A 9,379-nucleotide genomic window follows, 5' to 3' on the forward strand; every position below is an offset into this window, starting at 1 on the left:
TGTTGTGACCAGAGCCACTCTAGCGCCTGGGGCAGAAGCCGAGGAGCCATCCCCAGCACCCGGGCCATCTTTGCTCCGGTGGATCCTCGGCTGCGGGAGGAGAAGAGAGAGACAGAGAGGAAGGAGAGGGAGAGGGGTGGAGAAGCAGATGGTCGCTTCTCCTGTGTGCCCTGGCCGGGAATCGAATCTGGGACTTCTGCACGCCAGGCCGACGCTCTACCACTGAGCCAACCGGCCAGGGCCTATTATTATTAAATTTAATGCAGTGACTTTGATAAATCAGAGTACATATGTTGAGAAAAAACATCTCCAGATTATTTTGACATTTGATTATGCTGCATACCCCTCACCTAAAGTCAAATTGTTTTCTGTCATGTTCTATCCGGTTTTCTTTGTGCCCCTCCCCTCCCCCTACCCCCCTCTCATTCCTCGCCCCCTCCCACCCCTCCACCCCACCCTCTGTTACCATCACATTCTGGCCCATGTCTCTGAGTCTCATTTTTATGTCGCATTTATGTATGAATTCATATAGTTCTTAGTTTTTTCTGATTTACTTATTTCACTCCAAATAATGTTATCAAGGTCCATCCATGTTATTGTAAATGATCTAATGTCATCATTTCTTATGGCTGAGTAGTATTCCATAGTACATATGTACCAAAGCTTTTTAATCCACTCGTCCTCTGATGAACACTTGGGTTGTTTCCAGATCTTCGCTGTTGTGAACAATGCTGCCATAAACATGGGGATGCATTTCTCCTTTTGGAGAAGTTCTATGGTGTTCTTGGGGTATATTCCTAAAAGTGGTATAGCTGGGTCAAAAGCAGTTTGATTTTCAATTCTTTTGAGGAATCTCCATACTGTTTTCCACAGAGGCTGCACCAGTCTGTATTCCCACCAGCAGTGCAGGAGGGTTCCCTTTTCTCCACATCCTGTAGAGAAAATTTTTGAGAGGAAATTATATAGGTAAGCTGAATGGTGCATTTAATTAAGCAAGTGAATTTAAAAAAATCAAGTCAGCTACTACAGAGTTTGAGTATGATCCTTTTCCACTTGACTAAAAGAACAAAGATTTTCCTCTTGTTTTTCAGACATAAGGAGGCTTCTTTTTTTAAAAGCCATTTGGTAAAAAGTGAAATGAAATGTACTTGAAGGGTTTTGTAGGGTTTAATCCTATCAGCTAAGCGAGCCCAGCAATGATGCATGATGAGATGGACAGGGGCAGGCTGAGGATGGAGCGGGAGCAGAGTCAGACACAGTAAGCAGCACAAACGGCCCAGAACCCGAGGACATCCCCTGTTCTACTGTTGCTGCTTCCTCAGCTAAAACCCATGGGCAGGTGCGGTTGCCTTTTGACCATGAGAGAAGAGAAAGAAAAACACTGAGACTGGTTCTCTAAGGGCAGGACTGATATATTGTAAGAGGCAAATTTGATGGTGGCTGTGTTACGTTCCCACTTAAGACTGATCCTAGAAGACAGCAGAGATGAGAAATCCTCCCAATGGTTATAGGTCCTGAAGTATGTATCTACCTTATATGGAAAGAGAAATGACCAAAAGAAAGGATAAATATGGATTCATGAGTAGCGGCAAAGGCCTTGGCTGACTGGTCAATTGTCTAAAGAAGCCAGTTTGGAAGATCAGGGACAAGAACGTCTGCGAAAAGGCCTGTGAAGACAGTAGACGTGAGTGAGTATCCATCCAGTGTGAAGGTCTTTGTGTTACATGTTTATACTTACCAGCAAGCATACACCATAGCAGAAGTTTCAAATACCTAAGAAGTTAGGAAGTCAGAATTGTTCAGCCAGTTGAATGCCATCCATCTCTGTCATTGCCCAGCTCACTGCTGGCTCAATGTGCATATTTATGAGGTACAAAGGGCTTAGTGTGGAAACAGCATGGGTTCTCAATGGCCAAAGCTGATGAAACCACCTCTACCACGGAGTGTCCCGCCTGCCAGAAACAAAAATCAATATTGAGCCTCTGATATGGCACCAGACTTTAAAAGTAACTCTTTCCACCATTTAAGGGGCACTGATGTATCTTTATTGGAATAGATACATACTCTATGGGCTTACCTTTCTTACCTGCAGAGGCAAAGAGAGAGAATGCAGTATCAGACAAACCCTAATAGTCTAAAATATCATGGGCATAAATTGGAGTCCCTTCTTTATTAATATATGTAAGTTTCCATTACAACCACTGCATTTTGGATAAATGAATAGATACTCTGCTTAGATTAATTTTTGTTGCTGGAAAACTATAGAAGAAAAAGAATTGTTCCTTTCTTTCCTGTCACCTTGATATTCGTCCATTCCTTCCCCCACACATTAATTCAGTGATTCTTTTACTGCCATCACTCTGGTGTAACAAATTGTTTTCCTCTTCCCTGAAGTAGTAGAATAAATAGTCTTCTAAGCCACCACCCCCTTCTTCAGTTTTCTTTCTCTTTTTATTGATTTTATTGGGCTGACACTGGTTAATAAAATTATAGTACAGGCCCTGGCCGGTTGGCTCAGCAGTAGAGCGTCGGCCTGGCGTGTGGGGGACCCGGGTTCGATTCCCGGCCAGGGCACATAGGAGAAGCGCCCATTTGCTTCTCCACCCCCCCCCACTTCCTCTCTGTCTCTCTCTTCCCCTCCCGCAGCCAAAGCTCCATTGGAGCAAAGATGGCCCGGGCGCTGGGGATGGCTCCTTGGCCTCTGCCCCAGGCGCTAGAGTGGCTCTGGTCGCGCAGAGCAACGCGCCGGAGGGGCAGAGCATCGCCCTCTGGTGGGCAGAGCGTCGCCCCAAGTGGGCGTGCCGGGTGGATCCCGGTCGGGCGCATGCGGGAGTCTGTCTGACTGTCTCTCCCCGTTTCCAGCTTCAGAAAAATACAAAAAAAAAATATTATTGTACACAGTTTCAGGTGTATAATTCTGTAAGACATTATCTGTATGTTGTATTGCATATTCCCCACTCCAAGTCTTCTATTACTACCATCTGTTCTCCCTTTTTTCCATCTTCTTCCTCCCCCCACTGCCCTTCCCCTCTGGTAACTATCATATTGCTGTCTGTCTATGAGGTTTTGTTTGTTTGGTTTTTGCTTAATTTCTTCACCATTTTCAACCAGCCCCTTACCCCTTTGCCCTCTGACAGCAGTCAGTCTGTTCAGTTTTCTTTTCACTGTATGAAATTCCATGAAATCTCTCACCAGATTATCATTCATTATAGAACATCTCTCCTCATTTTATCACTTGAGAATGTAAACTTAATGTTTTGTCTATTGCAAACCTTTGTCACCAGTTTCCATCTAGAACAGTGCCTGCCACATGGGAGAGACATAATATCTATTCAAGGAATGAATTAATCCCATGCTCAAATACCTTCTATGGCTCCCTGTTACTTAAAACTTTTAGTTGTCATTCAAAACTTTTGTGTGTGTGTGTGTGTGTGTGTGTGTGTGTGTGTGTGTGTGACAGAGATAGAGAGAGGAACAGACAGACAGGAAGGGAGAGAGATGAGAAGCATCAATTCTTCATTACGGCACCTTAGTTGTTCATTGATTGCTTTCTCATATGTGCCTTGACTGGGGGGGGGGGGGGCTACAGCAGACCAAGTGATTCCTTGCTCAAACTAGCAACTTTGGGCTTAGGCTGGTGAGCCTTGCTCAAACCAGATGAGCCTGTGCTCAAGCCAGCGACCTTGGGGTTTCAAACCTGGGTCCTCCACGTCCCAGTTCAACACTGTATCCACTGCATCACCACCTGGTCAGGCTGTCATTCAAAACTTTTATGCTTATAATTACATGCTAGCAATAGATGGAAACCATGAGTATTTTGAACGTGTGAATTGATGAATACTTTAACTTATTACCAAAAATAAAATAAAGGGACCAAGTGTAACCAAGACACTCAGAAAATACTTGCATTTGTGTCTTTTCATTAAGTTCTATAGTTTAATTTCAAGCTATTATGTAGAGTGCTTCACATTTTTTAATACAAAAAATTAAATAGATTATGTACTAGGTAATGTGTTAAGCTGTTTACAAGTGTACAATGCCATAAAGTGGGATTTATTGTACATATATTGCAGGTAAGAAAACAGGTTTAGATGAAGTAATTTTTCTATGGTCACCCAGCTAGTAAAAAACAGACCCAGAGTTCAAAACGTTTTTAATAGATCATGAATCTACTGCATGGTTTCTCATTTTCTTTACTTAGGAGAGAATCAATATGATAAGTTTTAAAGAATTAACATTTCATAGAAGCTCTTGATAAAAATAGTTGACTTGTAAACAGGCAGTTTTATTTTGGGGGGTGAAGGTTTCCATTTGCCTCAGAAGACCTGGGGGAGCCTAGGAGACCCAGAACTATGTCTTATCTGCGAGAGTGAATTGAAGTGTGCGGTATGGGGCTGTGATTGTAAAGCCCCGAAAAAACAAAACACAGTCATAGCAATGGCGAAGCGTTTGATGGAACTCAGAAATAACGGGGAATAGTGCCATTTTCACAAAATTGCTGCATCTACCCAGGGACCCTTTCTTTTCTTTCTTTCTTTCTTTTTTTTTTTCCTGAAGCTGGAAACGGGGAGAGACAGACAGACTCCCGCATGCGCCCGACCGGGATCCACCCAGCACGCCCACCAGGGGGCGACGCTCTGCCCCTCCGGGGCTTCGCTCTGCCACGACCAGAGCCACTCCAGCGCCTGGGGCAGAGGCCAAGGAGCCATCCCCAGTGCCCGGGCCATCTTTGCTCCAATGGAGCCTTGGCTGCGGGAGGGGAAGAGAGAGACAGAGAGGAAGGAGGGGGGGAGTGGAGAAACAAATGGGCGCTTCTCCTATGTGCCCTGGCGGGGAATCGAACCCGGGTCCCCCACACTTCAGTCTGATGCTCTACCGCTGAGCCAACCGGCCAGGGCTGGACCCTTTCTTAAACTAAACTGGAGCACTGGTTTGCAAGGATCTCCCACCTACCTTGGCATTGCACCTCCTCAACACCTTTCACTTCTTCCTGCTTCTTCAGTTAATAAAGAAACCTGCTGGAGCTTGCGGGACCCGAAGAAGCCACTCTGTCCTGCACCCTCCTTTGTGCTCTGCTTGATTTCTTGGACATTGCTAACCCTGAAGAGAAGCATTTCTGAGTTCCCTTTTGGTCTGACACACCACAGGAGGCAAGAAATATTTTAATGTATTTTTCGCCTTTTTTCCAGCCGCCGTAACAGTCATCTAATCCACAGATTGAGGGCTCATGCTCGTGAAAGGGGAGAGAAATCATCCCTGCATGTGTGTTCCTCTGACATATTGATGAGAGCACAGGGACAGGAAGGCGGCAGGTCCCCTAAGCTACATGTTTAAAGACATCCCTTGGCAGTGCAGCCCAGCGTCCCTCTGCCCAGGAGGCTGACAAAGGACTGTTAAGAATAATCAGAACCCCCCTGCCCCTCCAAAAACAGTCTGCTTTTGTAATATCTGTAATTTGGCTGTAACATCTCTATAATTTACTATGTTCTTACTTTTTACTTTACAATAATTTTGTTCATTTTCATTGAAAGGAAATGCTGTTTTTGCTTCAACGTCTTACTAGAGGATATTTATCTTGGTTTACTCACTTGCTTATAGAACTAGAGTGTGGTTTAGACTTGAGAAGGACTTTCAAGATTATTCATATAATCAATATTATATTAATAGTAACATTATCATATTTTTAGCAGAAGCTTTTCATAAGATGAACACTTATTCTAACCTCAAGGGGAAAATAAAGCATCAGAACCACTTTAAATGGAAGCCTGGCCAGAGGGTCTCGCTCCTTCTCCATTTCCTGGTCCTGGAAGGCCCCAGATGGTGCTTTACAAAGCTCACCTTGAGTGCTGGAGAATTCATCACATAGGAGTGACATGGTTCACAAGCACATGTCACCAGCTAGTGGCACAGCTACTAAGCTGAAGGCTCTTGGTTCTTATTTCTCCTCTTGAGGTTTCCTCCATCCTTTTGACGTAGGGGAAAGAAAACAACTGTTTAAAATGGACAATGTTGGCCTGACCTGTGGTGGCACAGTGGATAAAGCATCGACCTGGAAATGCTGTGGTCACCGGTTCGAAACCCTGGGCTTGCCTGGTCAAGGCACATATGGGAGTTGATGCTTCCTGCTCCTCCCCCCCTTCTCTCTCTGTCTCCTCTCTCTCTCTCTCTCCCTCTCTCTCTCCTTTCTAAAATGAATAAATAAAATAAAAAATAAGATAAAATAAAATAAAATGGACAATGTTGCAGAGAAAATCAAGTGAATAATTTCCCCAATGGCTGGGCTCTAAATTATTACCTTGTGACAGAAAATATTATTTCCCCTTATAAATACAAATGCGGATCACAGCAGATGTCATGCCAATGACAGACACTTGTCTTGGTTTAGTGAATTTGTTCCTGACTCTATGTTCTCCCTGGCCCCGACCACCTGACAGCTGTCCGATCAGTCATCTGAAAAGTACTGAGATGCTCAAGGTGGAGACGGCTTCTTTGCAGCTGCCCAGACCAGTGCTTCTCGCACTTGTCATTCTTGCAAAAAGCCAAAGAGCCCCAGGCAGAGAAAGAGGGGAAACTTAGCAAATACACAGGGAAGCAGACAAATCAGACCTTCAGAAGACAGACAAGACCTTCTTGCAGTAATTCACAACGTGCCCTTCAGCAGAGTCGGGCATCATCACCAGTATAAGGAAATGTTCCTTTGCCTTCTAGAGAAGAAGCAAAACTAATTGCAGTTTATTTAGAAAAATATTTTTATAACATGCTCTTTGTCTTCCTGCCATCATCATCCCTAAGCCCATACTTCTGCTCAAAATCACTACCCTTTCTTCTTTTTAAAAAACCTAAATGTCTGCCTCTTTCTTTTTCTTATTTGCCCTCTAGTCTCTTTTCTCCTTATTTTTTCATTATCTTTCTAATCTTTATTTTTCACTTCTTTCTTTCCTCCTTTCCACTTTACCCTTCCCTCTAGCTTTTATTTTTCTCTCAACTTTCTTTTTCTTTCTTTTCTTTTTTCCTTTTATTTTTCTTACCCTTCCTTGCCTACCCACCTCTCTTCTTCTTTTACTCTGTATCTCCGCTTTGCCCATTTTCTTCTATTTTATCTTTTCTCTCCTCACTTTCTCCCTTCTTCTCTCCTTCTCTTCCTCTCTCCCTCCTTCTCTCCCTCCCTCCCTCCTTCTCTCCTTTCCTTCCCTCCCTCCCTCCTTCCTTCCTTCCTTCCTTCCTTCCTTCCTTCCTTCCTTCCTTCCTTCCTTCCTTCTTTTCTTTTCCTGTTTTGCCCTCCTGTATGTCTATTTTTCCATTTGTTCTTTCTTGTTCTCTCTTCTTTCTTCTTTCCTACTTTTCTTCTTTCCTCCCCCCCACCTTTACATAGTACTCCTTTACTTCCTTTCTTAGTTTGGGTCCTTCAAAAACAGACTCTCTGAAAGGAATTTTGAGTGCAAGCAGTCCATGTGGAAGGTGGTCCTGGGAAGTGCTGGGGGTGAGTTGGGAAGTGGAAGTAGGCAGAAGGAAATGTTCACTGATCAGCACGTTTCCATAGTAGATGCTGACTGTTGTCCCTTCTGAGAAACTTTGCAAAAAAACCACTCAGAGTCATCCGCTGAGAGGCAAAGAAATTAAATTATTTATCCTCATACTTGGATTTCTCAGTCGCTGACAGCCCTTCTTTACTTCTACTCTCTAGTGCTTCTGAACAGCCTGTGGTTGGGGTGCAAGCACTCCTATGTGCAAATAATACCCTCAGATTGAGAGATATGGGAAAACCTTCAGTGTGGATGGGAACTGCTGGCACTGACCCACTGCATATACCCGGTATACTGTACATACCCAGTATACTGCATGAGAGCCAATACCATCAACATTTGATAGGCCTCTTACCTTTCATCATTCTTTTTCTCTTTTCCCTTCATTCCCTCATCAAACAACTACTAAATATGCACAATATGCCAGGTACTGTACCAGGACAGGGAAGTAGGCATGACCCCAGCTCTCTTGTTGATCACACGCTAATCTATAACAACAATAGAGAAATAATTATTAATGAAATAGCCACAAGCCATCAGTGTTTTCTAACCTTTTCACTTACATTTCCCTTAAAAGCGGAAGACGTGGAAGAGGGATTACACTTAGAAATTCTTTTGATGTTTCTTTCCATGTTTTATTTTTAAATGTATACAAACTTAATAAACTATATATTTAAATACACTAAATTAATTTATGTCACTCTTTATATAATGAATTGAATACTAGATTATAATGACTTGTGAAATGTTAATACAGGTAAAATCTCAAGTAACATAACTGGTAGCTATTTTATTAGTGCACATAATGGTTAAAAGCTCAAGCTTGAAAGAGCATAGGGAAGTCAGGGTCAAGTGCAAGCTCTTTGCTTACCAGTTGGTTGGCCTTGGTCTGCTTTATTAAACTTCCTGCGACCTAGTATTTCCTCACCCAAATTACCTAACACAGGTAGTGCTAGAATTTAATCGGGGACTGTAGCACTTGGCACAGATCCAGTACAGTTCACACTCTATATGTGCAATTGACTACTGTTTATAATATCATTTTTATTATTATTGTATTAATTGTTATTACTATGATTTTTAGGGTTGTAATTAATTTGAGCTATATCCATGGTGGGGGGGGGGGATCAATCTACACATATTGGAATCTGAACAAGAGCATGCCAGCAGACCGAATGAGGGAAATAGGGCTCAACTCTCCTAGAACTCACATTCATACGCAAGTGGATATTCTAACATTGCCTCCAACCCAGTGTCTAATGGGCCTGGACATACTTTGCCTCAGGGTCCAACAGTGCTGAAACCCAACAAAGCTGGTGCTGAGCAGACAGCGGGATGAATTGCCCCTGGCACAGCATGCACTGATAGGGAGCACTGGTAAGCTGAGCGGAGCCAGAATGTATTAATGATGAGCCTCCTGCAGGAGGAGGAGAGATCAGGGAGCGATTAGCTGAACTGCTGATTGTGCAGAGGGAGGCCAGCTGTGAGAGGTTAATGGAACATTAGGAGAAGTGAGAAATCCAAAGACAGCCGGCTGCTACCTGGGATGGTCTCTTTGAGTCATCAGATTCAAAACCACCACACAACAGACATCCACAGCTGGAAGTGGAGCTATGACCTTGGCCATGAGGGGTTTGCTGAGGCGGGCAGTTAACACAGGCACGAGGGGGACGAGACTCCCAGAGACGACCTGCTAATTCATCAGATACTGTGATGCCTCAGCTCTTTCCCTTTCCTAAGTGACAGGCCTCCTGCAGGATGGAAAATACTCTAGAAGACTTACAATTAAAGAAAGGGTTTCCAGGTGTTCTGCCCAATCTAGTCACACTTCCCCATGCCAAGACCTATTCTTTAAT

The sequence above is a fragment of the Saccopteryx leptura genome, chromosome 1, assembly GCF_036850995.1.
Source record: "Saccopteryx leptura isolate mSacLep1 chromosome 1, mSacLep1_pri_phased_curated, whole genome shotgun sequence".
Taxonomy (NCBI): Eukaryota; Metazoa; Chordata; class Mammalia; order Chiroptera; family Emballonuridae; genus Saccopteryx; species Saccopteryx leptura.